Source organism: Pipistrellus hanaki (genome assembly GCF_964339955.1).
Source record: "Pipistrellus hanaki genome assembly, chromosome: 15".
NCBI lineage: Eukaryota > Metazoa > Chordata > Mammalia > Chiroptera > Vespertilionidae > Pipistrellus > Pipistrellus hanaki.
Genome location: NC_140517.1, coordinates 30,950,543 through 30,966,982, shown reverse-complemented (window position 1 = coordinate 30,966,982; position 16,440 = coordinate 30,950,543). Strand labels below are relative to the sequence as shown.

General features: G+C 42.1%; 1 long non-coding RNA gene and 1 pseudogene across 3 annotated transcripts in view; one reads left to right on the top strand and one right to left on the bottom strand.

Moving 5' to 3' along the window:
- Positions 1–16,440, bottom strand: part of LOC311633058 — a 67,851-nt gene that overhangs the window by 36,185 nt on the left and 15,226 nt on the right. The gene's annotated exons all lie outside the window — the stretch shown is intronic.
- On the top strand, positions 2,465–4,566 carry LOC311633778 (E3 ubiquitin-protein ligase TRIM7-like; annotated as a pseudogene). Its single transcript has 2 exons — positions 2,465–2,512; positions 4,035–4,566. The product of its transcript is annotated as an E3 ubiquitin-protein ligase TRIM7-like (transcript).

Sequence of the window (16,440 nt, the reverse complement as noted above, 5' to 3'; positions counted from 1 at the left end):
TTAAATCCATTTAATCCTATTGATTTAGCATTGTTCCATGTTTGGTCTTATGAATGGCTCTTCTCTTTGGCTTTTGAGATAACCACAGTAGTTTCTAATCACTTGCTTGCTCTCTGCCACACACAAGATATGCCAGGCTCATCTTGTTCATTTCCTGCCTCCCACCTTGAAGTAGCCATTACCAAGGAGTTTTCATTTTTATATATATATTTTGTTACTTTCCCAAATAGTATTTGGAAACCTCAATTGGGTTGCTAGGAGTGAAATCTCACTCTGCTGGTTGGACATTTTTTAGAAATATATACATTTTAAATTTTACACACATTGCCTAAGAGCCTTCAGGTACCTATGGATGAGGACAAAGGGGAGGGCAGTTAGGGCAGAGAGTGGGGTGGAAACTGGGTGGAAGGGAGTTATGGGGTGGAAAGGAGAAACAATTGTAATAAATCTGAGCAATAAAAGAATTATTAAATTAAAAAAATAAAATTAGGCAAATGATAGAATATTTTTGTGGCAAGAAGATATAGACGAGGAGCCTTCCCTTTATTTAAAAAAATTAGATATTGGGAAGAAACCAAGATGGTGGCATAAGTAAACACCTAACTGCAGCCTCACACAAAAATTTCAAAAAAATACAACTAAAATACAAAATGGACATTACCCAGAACTACAGGAAAGTCGACTGACTGGAAATTCTACAACTAGAAGGAGAGAGAAAACCAGAAGGAAAAGCAGAGGAGCTGTAAAAGCCTAAGGCACGGAGACACACAGCGTGCGGAGAGGACGGAGCCGGAGAGGAGGGAGGCTGAGTGCCTGGCTGGCATTCCCTAGCAGGAAGGAGATAAAGGCACCGGATTGTGCTGAACCCCAGTTGCGAAAGCACTGAACCCCAGTTTTGGAAAAGACCCTGGGGACCCAGGCACATAAGAAGGGAGTCTGGGCGGAAACTCAGGGGAGAGGCGAAAGGCAGTCCTGGTGGCGCGCACATTGCACGCAGAGAACGGAAGGTTGATTGTGCCGCTGGATTGCCCTAGCAGGAAGGAGACAAAAGCTCCAGACTGCTCTGAACCCCACTTCCAACCCCATTTCCAACTGAACTGAACCCCAGTTCTGGGCTCATAGACTGTTTGGTAGCGGGCGAAACTCGAGGGCACCTTTCTCTCAGAGGTGCTTGCAGCGAGTACTGAAGGACACTGAGGAACACTGACACTCAGGAGCTTCATAGGGCAGGGCTGACGGAAGCCAAGGCTGTAAGCTCCACCCTGAAACTCCGCCCCATCCAACTGAACACAGAGACTTTTAAGGCTACCAACTCAGGGAAGCTGCAAAATGCCAAGACAAGGAAACAGATCACAAACAAAAGAAATGGAGGACAAAATGCGACTGGAAATAGAGTGAAGCACCTAACAGAGATTGCATCACACAGTAATTCTAAAGTCAGAAAAGAAAGTTTTCTATTACATAGAATTCAAAGTTACTTAAATAATCTCATTAATAAAGTCCTCTCTGTCCTCACTTAACAAATACTATACCCCTGAATAACATAAGGAAGAACGGTACTTTGGAATAATATGTCCTGTCCCCTGAGTTAAAATCCAAGTGCTGCTATTTTGTTTGCTGTGTGACCTTGAACTAGTTTCATAATTTGTTTCTAGGTGATAGTTTTGTTGTAAGAATATAAATAATATATGCTTAGAAATGCCTGGAACATGGTAAAACATTTATTTCAACTCTCAGTCCAACAATATTTATTGAGCACCTTCTATGTGATAGGCACAATTCCAGCACTGGGGTTACAGCAGTGAACTAAACAAATAAAAAGCCCACTTTCATGGAAGTTGTATATTAATATGGAAAGAATGGCCAACATATTGAGTAAACTTGGCAGTGTGTTAAGGTTTTATAGACTAAGGTGAAAAAAAAGGGCAAAGTAAAGGAGATCACAAATGTGAGGGGAATCATTACTATTTAATATCATTACCAACTTATTTAATAATTACTTATATTCTTTATGTAATATTTATATAATACTTATTACTATATGTTTAATAGTTATGGATATTATTACCAAGAATTTAATAATTATATTCATTAATACTTAATTTATAAATGTATTCTTTATTAACTTGTATTATTTATATAATCAATAATACTTTATCATTGTTATAATTTTTAATATTGTCTTAATTCAGCCCTCATCATCTCTTATTTGCCACTAGAGAAAATTGGGTCTAAAACCAAACATCAGTATGTCATACCAACAGTCTTCTCTCACTAACTAGAGGCCAAGCTCAGCATAAGCCTCCTCCCTCCCCCTCAATCTTGGCTCTATACGCTGCTGAGGTCACTAGCTCCATCTCACTGGAACTATTGAAGCCACTTGCAACCCATGCTCACAGTACAGTATTTCCTGTGATGTGATTAAATGAGAGAAGGACAAGGTCACTCTGTGATCTCGTCTAAAATGACAGAGAAGGATGCTTTGCAATCGCAAAAAAAGCTAAATATCAAGGTATAGGGTAATGATTGTTCTAGCATCAGACACCCAAGATAAAAAGAACTGTTTTACTGCTATTAAACATAATATATTACTTTTCAAAAATAAAGGTTTCATTAGATCCCTCCCAGTTCACTAAACTGTTTTTGATAATGTTCAGTGTGAAAATTAATCATGGTTTTATATGTGTTTCTCCTGACAGAAAAGATCCAGGAGTAGGCTTAACTAAGATGGAGTGTCAAGGTCATCAATTTACTGGGTCATTTTCCTATTTCAACAGAAATAAAAGTGATTCTGGAAGTTTAAAAATATCACTGGCTTAACTGACTTTGATAAAATAAGAATCTGAAGGAAAAAGGGTACCAAGAAAGACAAAAGGTTTTCCTGGGCAGTTCTCCACCCTCTATCAGAGGCCCAAGGGCCTGGGGTGGGGCCTGGAACAAAAGATGCTCCCTCCAGACCTTGGCAAGCAAACATATTCACCTTCAAGGGACATGCTGGCCTGTAACTAAGGACAGAGCCATTGAAAGTCAGAGGGCATCCCACCTCAGGCTCTCTCTTGGGGACAGTCAGGGTCTTGACAGCTGGGGAAGGACAGAGAAGAGGTTCCCAGGCCTAACTGTGCATGCCCTCCCCCCAAATCTGGAGGGTCAGTCCTCACTCTTTGACACCCATATACCCCTTCTGACACCCACATGAACCTGTGTCCCTTTCCCCTCATACCATACCAGCTGGGAATCAGCCCTTTCTCCCTCTCTCCTATACATTGCCTGGGATATAGTAATAGCCTCATTTTAAAAATGAAACCGACTTAGGGTGGCTAAAGCTAAGCAAGCAGCAGAACCAGGATCTGAATTCACATTATGGCTATTAGCCCAATAAGACAACTCAGAGAGACAGAAAAAGCCACAATATTAATAGATGATGGGGGAGGGGGGGGAGAAACAACCCAAGCTGGTTTCGTTCAGTGGATAGGGCATCGCCCTGTGCACTGAAGGGTCCCAGATTCGATTCTGGTCAAGGATACATGCCTGGGTTGTGGGCCCAGTAGTGGGTGTGCAGGAGACAGCCAATTAATGATTCTCTCTCATCATTGATGTTCTATCTCTTTCCCTCTCCTTCCTCTCTAAAATCAATTTTTAAAAAGGGGAAAAAATGAAGTTGCTTAAAAGCCTAGATAGTCCAGCCAGTGTGGCTCAATGGTTGACCCATCAATCAGAAGATGGCAGTTCAATTCCCAGGCAAGGTACACACTGGGATTGTGGGCTCGATCCCCAATGGGGGGTGTGCAGGAGACAGCTGATCGATGTTTTCCTCTCATCCTTTATTGATGTTTCTATTTATCTCTCCCTCTCCCTTCTTCTCGGAAATCAATGAAAATATGTTTTAAAAAGTATATGTTTTTATTAATTTCAGAGAGGAAGGAAGAGGGAGAGAAAGAGAGAAACATCTATGATGTGAGAGAACCATTGCATGTCCCACAGTGGGGACCAAACCCACAACCAGGGCATGTGCCCTTGACCAGAATCAAGCCTAGGACCCCTGCCTCATCCTCTCTCTGGATCTTAAGAGTGTGCGCCTTGGACAGCGGGCCTAGGACCTGACCAACCACCTGTGTCGCTTTGATACCAACACACGCAGCTTCCTGGCATCCTGCAGCTTCTCTGGGCGGCACCACTGGGAGGTGGAGGTGGGCTCCCAAGATGGCTGGGCCTTTGGAATGGCCCATGAGAGTGTGTGCCGCAAGGGACTTACACCCTTCACTCCCAAGGAGAGTGTCTTGGCACTGCAGCTCAACAGTGGGCAGTACTGGGCCGTGACCAGCTAGCTCTGAGCGGACACCCCTCAGCTGTGGCCACTTGTCCCTTGTGAGGGTGGCACTGAACCTGGAGATGGGAACTGTGTCCTTCTACGCTGTGGAGGACATGCGCCACCTCTACACCTTCCGTGTCAACTTCCAAGAGCATGTGTTCCCCCTATTCTCTATCTACCCCACAGGCACCTACTTGCAAATCTGGCCTTGTGAGACATTGCCTGGCCCCCAGAGGGAGGGGGCCCGTCCAGAATGAAGCCTTCTCCTGGCTGCCCGTGGGGAGGGATGAGAGCTCAGTTGGGGCTTCCTGCTCACTTTGGGTCTGCCCTTCACCCTTCCCGACCCTGGCTGCCTTAGAGAGGTTTTAGAAGACCAAGCTGCCAAGGCAGAAAGGCCTTGGCCCCAGGGATGTGGATTTGGTACCAACTGCTGGGAGGTGGGGGGAGGACAGGAGCCTAGCTGTTGACAGGGATGCTTCCTGTTCCTGGGTCTCACTGCCCGGACTCAGCAAGACCTCTGGCTCCCTGAAGCAACACCAAGCCTCGGGCTGTGTGGTACTCAGTTGCAAGGAACACATTTGGGGCCAGGCCAGCCAGGTTCATGACCACTTCTGTTTTGCCTTCTTGTCAGCTGCCAGCTGCCTTCAGAGACCTAAATCCAGCTGGCCTAACCAAATTGTCCACTCAGGGAGGAGCACTGTGCTCTCAGCTCAAAGGACAGTCTGGGCCAGAACTGGAAGCAGAGCCTTGACCTATACCCTGTACGTGAGGGAAAGCCCCAAGCTACCCTCTCACACCCAGAAACTGATGATCAGAGTGATAAGTACATCCTCTGCCACAGCGACAGCTACGTGTCCTCACAGATGCCTAAACCCCTCTCAAATGCCAAAGTACAGTCTCCCTGGGTAAGGAGACAAAAGGTTCTGGAATTTTAAAATACCGGGAAGCACTTGCAATTTTACAGATGCAACTCACACCAGTGTGGAAATGCAGAGCAGAAGCATGCCCCCAATAGATTCTTTCTGGAACTTGCCAAGTGAATGCCAGCAGAGGACCCTGGTGGCTGTTACCACCCCAGCTAATGGCTCCCCACCTTCTGTGAGGCTGGGCTTCTGGGAGGGGGATGGTGGAGTATTCCTTGCTTAATGCTCATAGAGATGGAAATACAGACTATGAATTTGTTTCTAAAAAAAAAAAGAGGGGGGCGGAGTGGACTGGCAATCCTTGGGGTAAAGGGTTGCAGGAAAAGACTGGACAAAAACATACCTATGGATGAGGATGAGGGTGAGGGGGGTAAGGGCATGGGGGTGGAGAGGAACTATGGGAGGAAAAAAAAGGAACAATTGTAATAATCTAAACAATAAAGATTTATTAAATTAAAAAAATAAGATGTATTATTTAAAAAATAATTTCCAGACCAAAAAAGGTTAAAGGAGTACATTACCACCAACTCAGCAATGCAAGAAATGTTAAAGGGACTACTTTAAGAGGAAGAAGAAGAGAGAGTAGGTCATAAGTATAAAGAAACTAAAAATAGCAATAAATAAATACCTGTCAATAATAATCTTAAGTGTAAATGGAATAAATACTTCAGTCAAAAGACACAGGGTGACTGAGTGGTTAGGAAAACATGAACCATATATATACTCTCTCAAGAGATCCCACTCAGAACAAAAGATACAGATTGAGAGTGAAGGAATGGAAAAATATATTCCATGCAAATGGAAAAGGAAAAAAAAAAAAAAAAAAAAAAAAAAAGCTGGGCCCAACTGGAGGCTCGACCAACCAGAAGTCAGTCCTGCAGTCAACCCTGGGTTTCTCACTGCTGCAGCTGAAGGACAATGACCCAGCACTGACTACTGAGAGGACTGCGAATCAGGCTGGGAGAGAGGCCTGAAGAGAGAAGCAGGGTTTGCCAAAACTGGTTTGGCTCAATGGATAGAGCGTCGGCTTGGGAACTGAAAGGTCCCGGGTTCGATTCTGGTCAAGGGCATGTACCTTGGTTGCGGGCATGTCCCCAGTAGGGGGTGTGCAAGAGGCAGCTGATTGATGACTCTCTCTCATCGATGTTTCTAACTCTCTATCTCTCTCCCTTCCTCTCTGTACAAAATCAATAAAATATACTCTTAAAAAAAAAGAGAGAGAGAGAAGCACGGTTTGATCCTTAGCCTGTGTGGCAGCTGTTGATCAGTACTTGCCTCTATCTTTCTCTCCAGGCCAGGCCAGCAGCCATGCCTCCATTTCTCTCTGGGCCTCCACCAGGTCTGCTGATCAGCCCCGCCTTTCTGATCAGGCCCCATTGATAGGCCCAGAGATGCTGACTGCCATTGAAACCAACCAATCAGAACCAAATCTAGGTGAACTGTGAGGAGCCAATGGCTGCCTAGGATGCAGAGCTTTTGATGGTGACTGGCATAGAAACTGACCAATCAGAACCAAATTGGCCGGCAGAGGAGGGCAGTTGGGGGCAAGATCAGGCTGGCAGGGTAGGGCAGTTAGGGTGATCAGGCAGGTAGAGGCAGTTAGGGGCCATCAGGCTGGTAGGAAAGGACAGTTGGGGCAAAATAAGGCCAGAAGGGGAGGGAGTTGGGGGCAAGATCAGACTGGTAGGGGAGGGCCACTGGGGGAGAGATCAGGCTGGCAGAAGAGGGGCAATCAGGCAGGCAGGCAGATGAGCAGTTAGGAGCCAGCAGTCCCAGATTGCAAGAGGGATGTCCCCGATTGGAGAGGGTGAAGGCTGGGCTGAAGGAACCCCACCCCCACTGTGCATGAATTTCATGCACTGGGCCACTAGTCTATATATATAAAAGGCTAATGCATTAACTATGCCTCATACTCTCTGACCGGTCACTATGATGTGCACTGACCATGAGGGGGAAGACACTCAATGCAGGAGCTGCCAAGCTGCAGTGATTTAGCAATGGTGGTTCTTCAGTGATGTACCCCAAAATCAGAGAGGAAGGAGCCCAATTCATTGTGGGGCTGCATGATTCCACCATCGGCCATGGGTTATGTTGTTGCTGGGGCACTGTCTGCCCCAAATCTGTTTACTGCACACTTGCATTTGCATTCCACATCCTGTACAATAGCAACTTTCAAAGTGCTCTTTCACACTCCAGAACCCCTCAGGGGATGTAGGGGAGCCAGTTTCAACCTGATCCCCACAGGTCAGGCTCACTCCACAGATGCCAGGGAGAGACCATAGAAGGTTGGCTCCAGTGCATATCTGGCCCTTCTCACCCAGACCCGCCCCACTGGCCACCTCCTAATTAATTTCCTTTCAATATGCACTAATCCATGCACCAAATCACTAGTACTCATATAAGACAAAATAGATTTTATTTTATTTTATTTTTAAATATATTTTATTGATTTTTTTTACAGATAGAAAGAGAGAGGGATAGAGAGTTAGAAACATCAATCAGCTGCCTCTTGCACCACCACCACCACCACCACCCCACCACTGGAGATGTGCCCACAATCAAGGTACATGCCCTTGACTGGAATTGAACTTGGGACCCTTCAGTCTGCAGGCTGATGCTCTATCCACTGAGCCAAACCGGTTTCGGCAGGACAAAATAATTTTTAAACAAAGTCCATAACCAGAGATAAAGAAGGCCACTTCATAATATTAAAGGTAATGATTCAATAAAAAATATATCCCTTGTAAACATATATTCACCCAATAGAGGAGCACCCAAGTACATAAAAAAAACTCTTGATGGACTTTAAGGGAGAGATTGAGAACAAAACAGTCATACTAGAGGTCTTTAACATCTAACTAACATCAATGGATATATCTTCCAGACAAAAAAAAATCAATAAAGAAACAGAGGCCTCAAATGACACACTAGATCAGATGGATCTGATATTTACAGAACATTTCACCTCAAAGCAACAGAATATACATTCTTCTCAAGCACACAAGGAACATTCTCAAAAATAGACCACATGTTTGGACACAAAACAAGCCTATACAAATTCAAGAAGATTGGATTACAATGGCATGAAGTTAGAAATCAATTACAATAATAAAAAGAAAAAACCCACACTCAAATACATGAGTCTAAATAGCTTCTTACTAAACAATGAATGGGTTATCAATGAGATCAAACAAGAAATTAAAACCTTCCTGAAAACAAAAGAAAATGAACACACAACTACCCAAAACCTATGCAAAAGGAGTCCTGAGAGGGAAATTCATAGCACTACAGGCCTACCTAAAATAAATAAATAAATAAATAAATAAATAAATAAATAAATAAATAAATAAATAACTAATGAACTGTCAAACCCGACAACTAAATGAACTAGAAAGAACTTCTAATGGAAATGAAAGGAAGAAAATAAAAAATATTATTTATTATAAAATAATAAATAATAAATAAATGACATAGAAACAAACAAACAAAAAAGAAAAACAGTTGAAAAGACCAAGACACAAAAAGAGAGGACCCAAATAAATAAAATCAGAGGTGAAAGAGATGATATAACAATGGACATCCCAGAATACAGTGGATTGTAATAAAATACTATGAATATACCAACAAACTGTACAACCTGGGTGAAATTAACAAACTTCTTGAAACATACAATCTTCCAAAAAATCAGGAAAAATCAGAAAACATGAGTATGACAATAACAACTGATAAAATTGAAGCAGTAATTTAAAAACTTCCAGAAAACAAAAGTCCTGGACTGAATGGATTTATAGGTGAATTTTACCAAACATTCAAAGAAGAGCTAACATCTATCTTCCTCAATCTATTCCAAAAAAATTCAAGAGGAAGGAACACTTCCAAGCTCCAATTTCAAAACCAGATAAAGACACTACAAAAAAAGAAAATTGCAGATCAAAATACTTGATGAGCACAGATAATAAAATCCTCAACAAAATATTAGCAAATCAGCACTATCTGGCTTGGCTTAGTGGATAGAGCATCAGCCTACAGATGGAAGGGTTCCAGGTTCGATTCCTGTTGAGAGCACATGCTAGGGTTGTGGGTTCGGTCCCCAGTAGGAGATGTACAGGAGACAGCCATTCAATGATTCTCTCTCATCATTGGTGTTTCTATCTTTCCTCTGTGAATTCAATTAAAAAATATTTTTAAAATGTTAGCAAATTAGAACCAGCAATATATTTAAAAGATCATACACCGTGATCTAATGGGATTTATTCCAGGAATGTAAGGCTGATACAATATTCACAAATCAATAAATATTATACAGATCAACCAATGGGAGAAACCAAGATGGCAACATAAGTAAACGCCTAACTGCAGCCTCACACAACAATTTCAAAAAAATAAAACTAAAATACAAAATGGACATTATCCAGAACTACAGGAAAGTTGACTGGAAATTCTACAACTAGAAGGAAAGAGAAAACCAGAAGGAAAATCAGAGGAGCTGTAAAAGCCTATGGTACAGAGACACGGTGCTCGTGTAGGGAGAGGACGGAGCAGGAGATGAGGGAAAGGCTGAGTGCCTGGCTGGGGTTCCCAAGCGGGAAGGAGATAAAAGCTCTGGACTGTGCTGAGCCCCAGCTCTGACTGTACTGAACCCCAGTTCTAGGCCAGATGCTAGGGACCCAGGCTCATATGGAGGGAATCTGGGCTGTAAGGCGGAAACTCAGGGGAACGGCAAAAGGAAGTCCCGGAGGCGCGCACATTGCACGCACAGACTATACCGCTGGATTGCCCTAGCGGGAAGGAGACAAAAGCTCCAGACTGCTCTGAACCCCACTTTCAACCCCACTTCCGACTGCACAGAACCCCAGTTCCGGGCTCTTTGGGGGAGAGCCTAGACTGTTTGGTAGCAGGTGAAACTCGAGGGCACCTTTCTCTCAGCGGTACTTGCAGCGAGTATCGAAGGACCCTGAGGAACACTGAGACTCAGGAACCTCATAGGGCGGGGCTGATGGAAGCCAAGGCTGTAGGTTCCACCCTGAAACTCCACCCCATCAAAGCTGAGCAAAGGCTTTTGCAATTTTCCAAGTCTAGTAGAATAAGGTTGTCTCCTGGCATAGACACAGCTGATCCTCACAGCCAATTGGCCTGGAGGTCAGTTCCTCCCAGTGATACCAACAACAATCAAGACTTAACTACAACAAGGCTATACACACAGTCCACAAAAGGGGGCACCAAGAGTGTCCACCTCAGGTAACTGGGAGACTGACCCACTGAACCATATAGGACACCTTAGCACACAAAGCCACCCTACTAACTCAGGAAAGCAGTGAGAATGCCGAGACAAGGAAACACATCACAAACGAAAGAAATGGAGGACAAAAAGCGACTGGATATAGAGTTCAAAACCACGCTTATAAGGTTTTTCAAGAATTTCCTGGAAAAGACCGATAAAATAAACAAGACTTAAGAGAATATGAAAAGGACTCAACTAGAAATAAAAGGGGATCAACTAGAATAAAGAATACATTGTCTGAAATAAAAAATATTATACAGAGTCCTAAAACCAGAATGGCAGATCGCAAGAATCAAGTCAAAGATTTGGAACATAAAGAGCCAGAAGACACTCCTCTGCAGGAGCAAGAAGACAAGAGAATCCAGAAAGTTGACGATAGTGTAAGAAACCTCTGGGACAACTTCGAGTGAACCAACATCAGAATTATGGGGGTCCCAGAAGAAGAGAGAGAACAAGATACCAAAAACATATTGAAAGAAATAGTAATGGAAAACTTTCCCCACCTGGTAAAAGAAATAGACTTGAAAGTCCAGGAAGCACACAGAACCCCAAACAAAAGGAATCCAAAGAAGACCACACCAAGACAAATCATAATTAAAATGCCAAGAGCAAAAGACAAAGAGAGAATAAAAGCAGCAAGAGAAAAGCAGGTAGTTACCTATAAAGGAGCACCCATCGATTGTCAGCTAATTTCTCAACAGAAACCATGCAGGCCAGATGGGAATGGCAAGAAATATTCAAGGTGATGAATAGCAAGAACCTACAGCCAAAAATACTGTACCCGGCAAAGCTATCACTCAGAATCAAAGGCCAGATAAAGAACTTCACTAATAAAAAAAAAAAGAAGAAGAAGCTGAAGGAGTTCATCACCACCAAACCAGAATTATATGAATTGCTGAAAGGGGTTCTCTATGAAGAGGAAGAAAATAAAGATAAAAATTATGAACAACAAATACATAACTATCAACAAGTGAATCTAAAAACCAAGGGAATTTTAGAAAATCTGATGAACAATATTAACTGGTGAATATAATAGAATCAGAGGTGGAGAAGGGGAGTGAACTGATGATTCTCAGGAGAAAGGGGAGTGGGGGGTGTGGGAAGAGACTGACCATAAACTGTGCACCTATGGATGAGGACAATGGGGGGTGGGGAAAGGCAGAGGGTGGGGTGGGAACCTGGTGGAGGGGAGCAATGGAGGGGGGGGAAATGAGAAACATTTGTAATAATATGAACAATAAAGATTTATTTTTAAAAAATCAACCAAATGAATGAATAAATAAGTGGAACAACAACAAAAAGTTAAAAAATAATAAATAAATAAATAAATAAATAAATAAATAAAATCACATAAACAAATTGAAAGATAAAAACCACATGATCTGGGGATGGAGGGGATGTGTGGGAGGGAGGGAGGGGGGCAAAAAAATCAATAAAATATGTAAAAATAAATAAATAAATAAATAAATAAATAAATAAATGGTTAATAAATAAATAAATAAAAGCAAAAAACAAAAAACAAAAAAACCACATGATCATTTCAAAAGATGCAGAAAAAAGCATTCGATAAGCTGAAACCAGTTTGGCTCAGTGGATGGAGCGTTGGTCTGTGGACTGAAAGGTTCCAGGTTCAATTCCGGTCAAGGGCATGTACATTGGTTGCGGGCACATCACTGATGGTGGGTGTGCAGGAGGCAGCTGGTCAATGTATATCTCTCATTGATGTTTCTGGCTCTCTATTCCTCTCTTTTCCTTTCTGTGAAAAATCAATAAAATATATATATTTGTTTTTTAAAAACATTCGACGAAATCTAGCACCCTTTTTTGATAAAAACTCTCACTAAAGTAGGAATACTGTAAAAAGATCATACCTCATGATAATAAAGGCCAAAAAAATACATTCAACATAATACTCAATGGGCAAAAACTAAACGTGTTACCCTTAAGAACAAAAACAAGACAAGGATGTCCGTTTTCACCATTCTTATTCAACATAGTACTGGAAGTCCTAGCCACAGCAACCAGACAAGAAGAAATAATAGCCCAAACCGGTTTGGTTCAGTGGATAGAGCATCAGCCTGTTCACTGAAAGGTCCCAGGTTCGATTCCGGTCAAGGCATGTACATTGGTTGCGGGCACATCCCCAGTGGGGGTTGTGCAGGAGGCAGCTGGTCGGTGTTTCTCTCTCATTGATGTTTTTAACTCTCTATCCCTCTCTCTTCCTCTCTGTAAAAAATCAATAAAATATATTTTTTTTAAAAGCCGAAACCAGTTTGGCTCAGTGGATAGAGTGTCAGTCTGTGGACTGAAGGATCCCAGATTTGATTCCGGTCAAGGGCATGTACCTTGGTTGTGGGCACATCCCCAGTAGGTGGTGTGCAGGAGGCAGCTGGTCGATGGTTCTCTCTCATCGTGGTTTCTAGCTCTCTATCCCTCTCCCTTCCTCTCTGTACAAAAAAATCAATAAACTATATTTTAAATTTTTTTAAAAAAGAAAACCTGGGAGAATCCAAGATGGCGGCATAGGTAAACACCTAACTGCAGCCTCACGCAACAATTTCAATAAAATACAACCAAAATACAAAATGGACATTACCCAGAACTACAGGAAAGTCAACTGAATAGAATTTCTACAATGAGAAGGAAAGAGAAAACCAGAAGGAAAATCAGAGGAGCTGTAAAAGCCTACGGTACGGAGACACATTGTGCACGTGGAGAGGATGGAGCAGGAGAGGAGGGGGAGGCTGAGTGCCTGGCTGGCATTTCCTAGCGGGAAGGAGATAAAAGCTCTGGACTGTGCTGAACCCCATATCTGACAGCACTGAACCCCAGTTCTAGGCCAGACCCTGGGGACCCAGGCTCATTCAGAGGGAGCCTGGGCTGTTAGGTGGAATCTCAGGGGAGCCGCAAAAAGTAGAGCCCCTGGAGGCGCGCACATTACGCGCAGAGAAGGGGTGGTTTACTGTGCCGCTAAATTGCCCTAGATGGAAGGATACAAAAGCTCCAGACTGCTCTGAACCCCACTTCCAACCCCACTTCCAACTGAACTGAACCCCAGTTCCGGGCTCATTGGGGGAGAGCCTAGACTGTTTGGTAGCGCGCGAAACTCAAGGGCACCTTACTCTCAGAGGTGCTTGCAACAAGTACTGAAGGATCCTGAGGAATACTGAGACTCAGGAGCCTCATAGGGTGTGGCTGATGGAAGCCAAGACTGTAGGCTCCACCCTGAAACTCCACCCCATTCAAGCTGAACACTGAGACTTTTAAGGCTACCAACTCAGGGAAGCTGCAAAAATGCCGAGACAAGGAAACAGATCACAAACGAAAGAAATGGAGGACAAAAAGCGACTGGATATAGAGTTCAAAACTATGCTTATAAGGTTTTTCTAGAATTTCCTTGAAAAGGCCAATAAAATAAACGAGACCTATGAGGATATGAAAAGGGATCAACTAGAAATAATAGGGAATCAACAAGAAATAATAAGGGATCAACAAGAAAAAATAAGGGATCAACTAGAAATAAAGAACACATTGTCTGAAATAAAATATATATATATATATTATACAGAGTCCTAAAAACAGAATGGAAGATCACAAGAATCAAGTCAAAGATTTGGAACATAAAGAGCCAGGAGACACTCCTCTGCAGAAGCAAGAAGACAAGAGAATCCAGAAAGTTGAAGATAATGTAAGAAACCTCTGGGACAACTTCGAGCGAACCAACATCAGAATTATGGGGATCCCAGAAGAAGAGAGAGAGCAAAATACGGAAAACATATTGAAAGAAATAGTGACAGCCGGGACCGGTCTGGCTCAATGGCTAGAGCGTCGGCTTGGGGACTGAAGGGTCCCGGGTTCGATTCCGGTCAAGGGCATGTATCTTGGTTGCGGGCATATCCCCAGTAGGGGGTGTGTAAGAGGCAGCTGATCGATGACTCTCTCTCATCGATGTTTCTAGCTCTCTATCTCTCTCCCTTTCTCTCTGTATAAAAATCAATAAAAATATATATTTAAAAAAAAGAGGAGTTTCAACGAATTAAGTTAATAAAAATTCACATTAAAAAAAAAAAAGAAAAAAAAAAGAAAAAGAAATAGTGACAGAAAACTTCCCCCACCTGGTGAAAGAATTAGACCTACAAGTCCAGGAAGCGCACAGAATGACAAACAAAAGGAACCCAAAGAGGACCACACCAAGACACATCATAATTAAAATGCCAAGAGCAAAAGACAAAGAGAGAATATTAAAAGCAGCAAGAGTAAAGCAGGTAGTTACCTATAAAGGACCACCCATACGATTGTCAGCTGATTTCTCAACAGAAACCATGCAGGCCAGATGGGAATGGCAATAAATATTCAAGGTGATGAATAGCAAGAACCTACAGCCAAAAATAATCTACCCAACAAAACTATCACTCAGAATCAAAGGCCAGATAAAGATAAATAATAATAATAAAAAAAAAAAAAAGGTAAAGGAGTTCATCACCGCCAAACCAGAATTTTATGAATTGCTGAAGGGGGTTCTTTCGGAAGAGAAAGGAAGTAAAGTTAAAAATTATGAACAATAAATATGTAACTATCAACAAGTGAAACTAAAAACCAAGGGAATTAAAAAAAATCTGATGAACAATATTAACTGGTGAATATAATAGAATCAGAGGTATGGAAGGGGAGTGAACTGACGATTCTTGGGAAAAAGGGGAGTGGGGGGTGTGGGAAGAGAATGAACACAAACTGTGCACCTATGGATGAGGACAATGGGGAATGGGGAAAGGGCAGAGGGTTGGGTGGGAACCGGGTGGAGGGTAGCAATGGAGGGAGAAATAAAATTTTAATAAATGAGGAACATTTGTAATAATCTGAACAATAAAGATTTATTAAAAAAAAAAAAAGAAAGAAAGAAAGAAAGAAAGAAAGAAAGAAAGAGAAAGAAAGAAAGGAAACCTGAATAGGCTGATAACTGCTTAGAAATTGTAGCAGTAATCAAAAAACTTCCAGCAAACAAAAGCCCTATCCTGATGGCTTCACAAACATTCAAAGAAGAACTTACACTTATCCTCCTCAGAGTATTCCAAAAATTTCAAGAGGAAGGAACACTTCCAAACACTTTCTATGAAACCAGCATTACCCTAATTCCAAAACCAGATAAAGACACTACAAAGAAAGAACTACTGACCAATATTCTTGATGAATATAAATGCTAAAATCCTCAACAAAATATTAGCAAATCGCATCCAGGAATACATTAAAAAGATCATACACCATGACCAAGTGGGGTTTATAACAAGGATGCAAGGCTGGTACAATATTCACAAATTAATAAATGTGAGCTGAAACCGGTTTGGCTCAGTGGACAGAGCATCAGCCTGAGGACTGAAAGGTCCCAAGTTCGGTTCCGGTCAAGGGCATGTACCTTGGTTGTGGGCACATCCCCAGTGGGGAGTATGCAGGAGGCGGCTGATTGATTTTTCTCTCTCATTGATGTTTTTAACTCTCTATCCATCTCTCTTCCTCTCTGTAAAAAATCAATAAAATATATTTTAAAAATAATAAATGTGATACAGCACATTAACTGACTGTAAGACAAAAATCACATGAAATCATATCAATTGAGGCAGATAAAAGCATTTCACAAAAGCCAACATCCTTTTTTGATAAAACTCTCAGCAAAGTGGAAGTAGATGGATAATACCTCAACATAATAAAAGCCCTATATGACAAACCTACAGCCAACATCATACTCAATGGGCAAAAACTAAATCTATTTCTCCTAAGAACAGGAACAAGACAGGGATGCCCACTCTCACCACTCCTGTTCCACATAGTACTGGAAGTGCTAGCTTAATGATCCACAAGAAGAAGAAATAAAAAGCATTCAAATTGGAAAAGAGGAAGTAAAACTGTCACTATTCACATATGACATAATACTG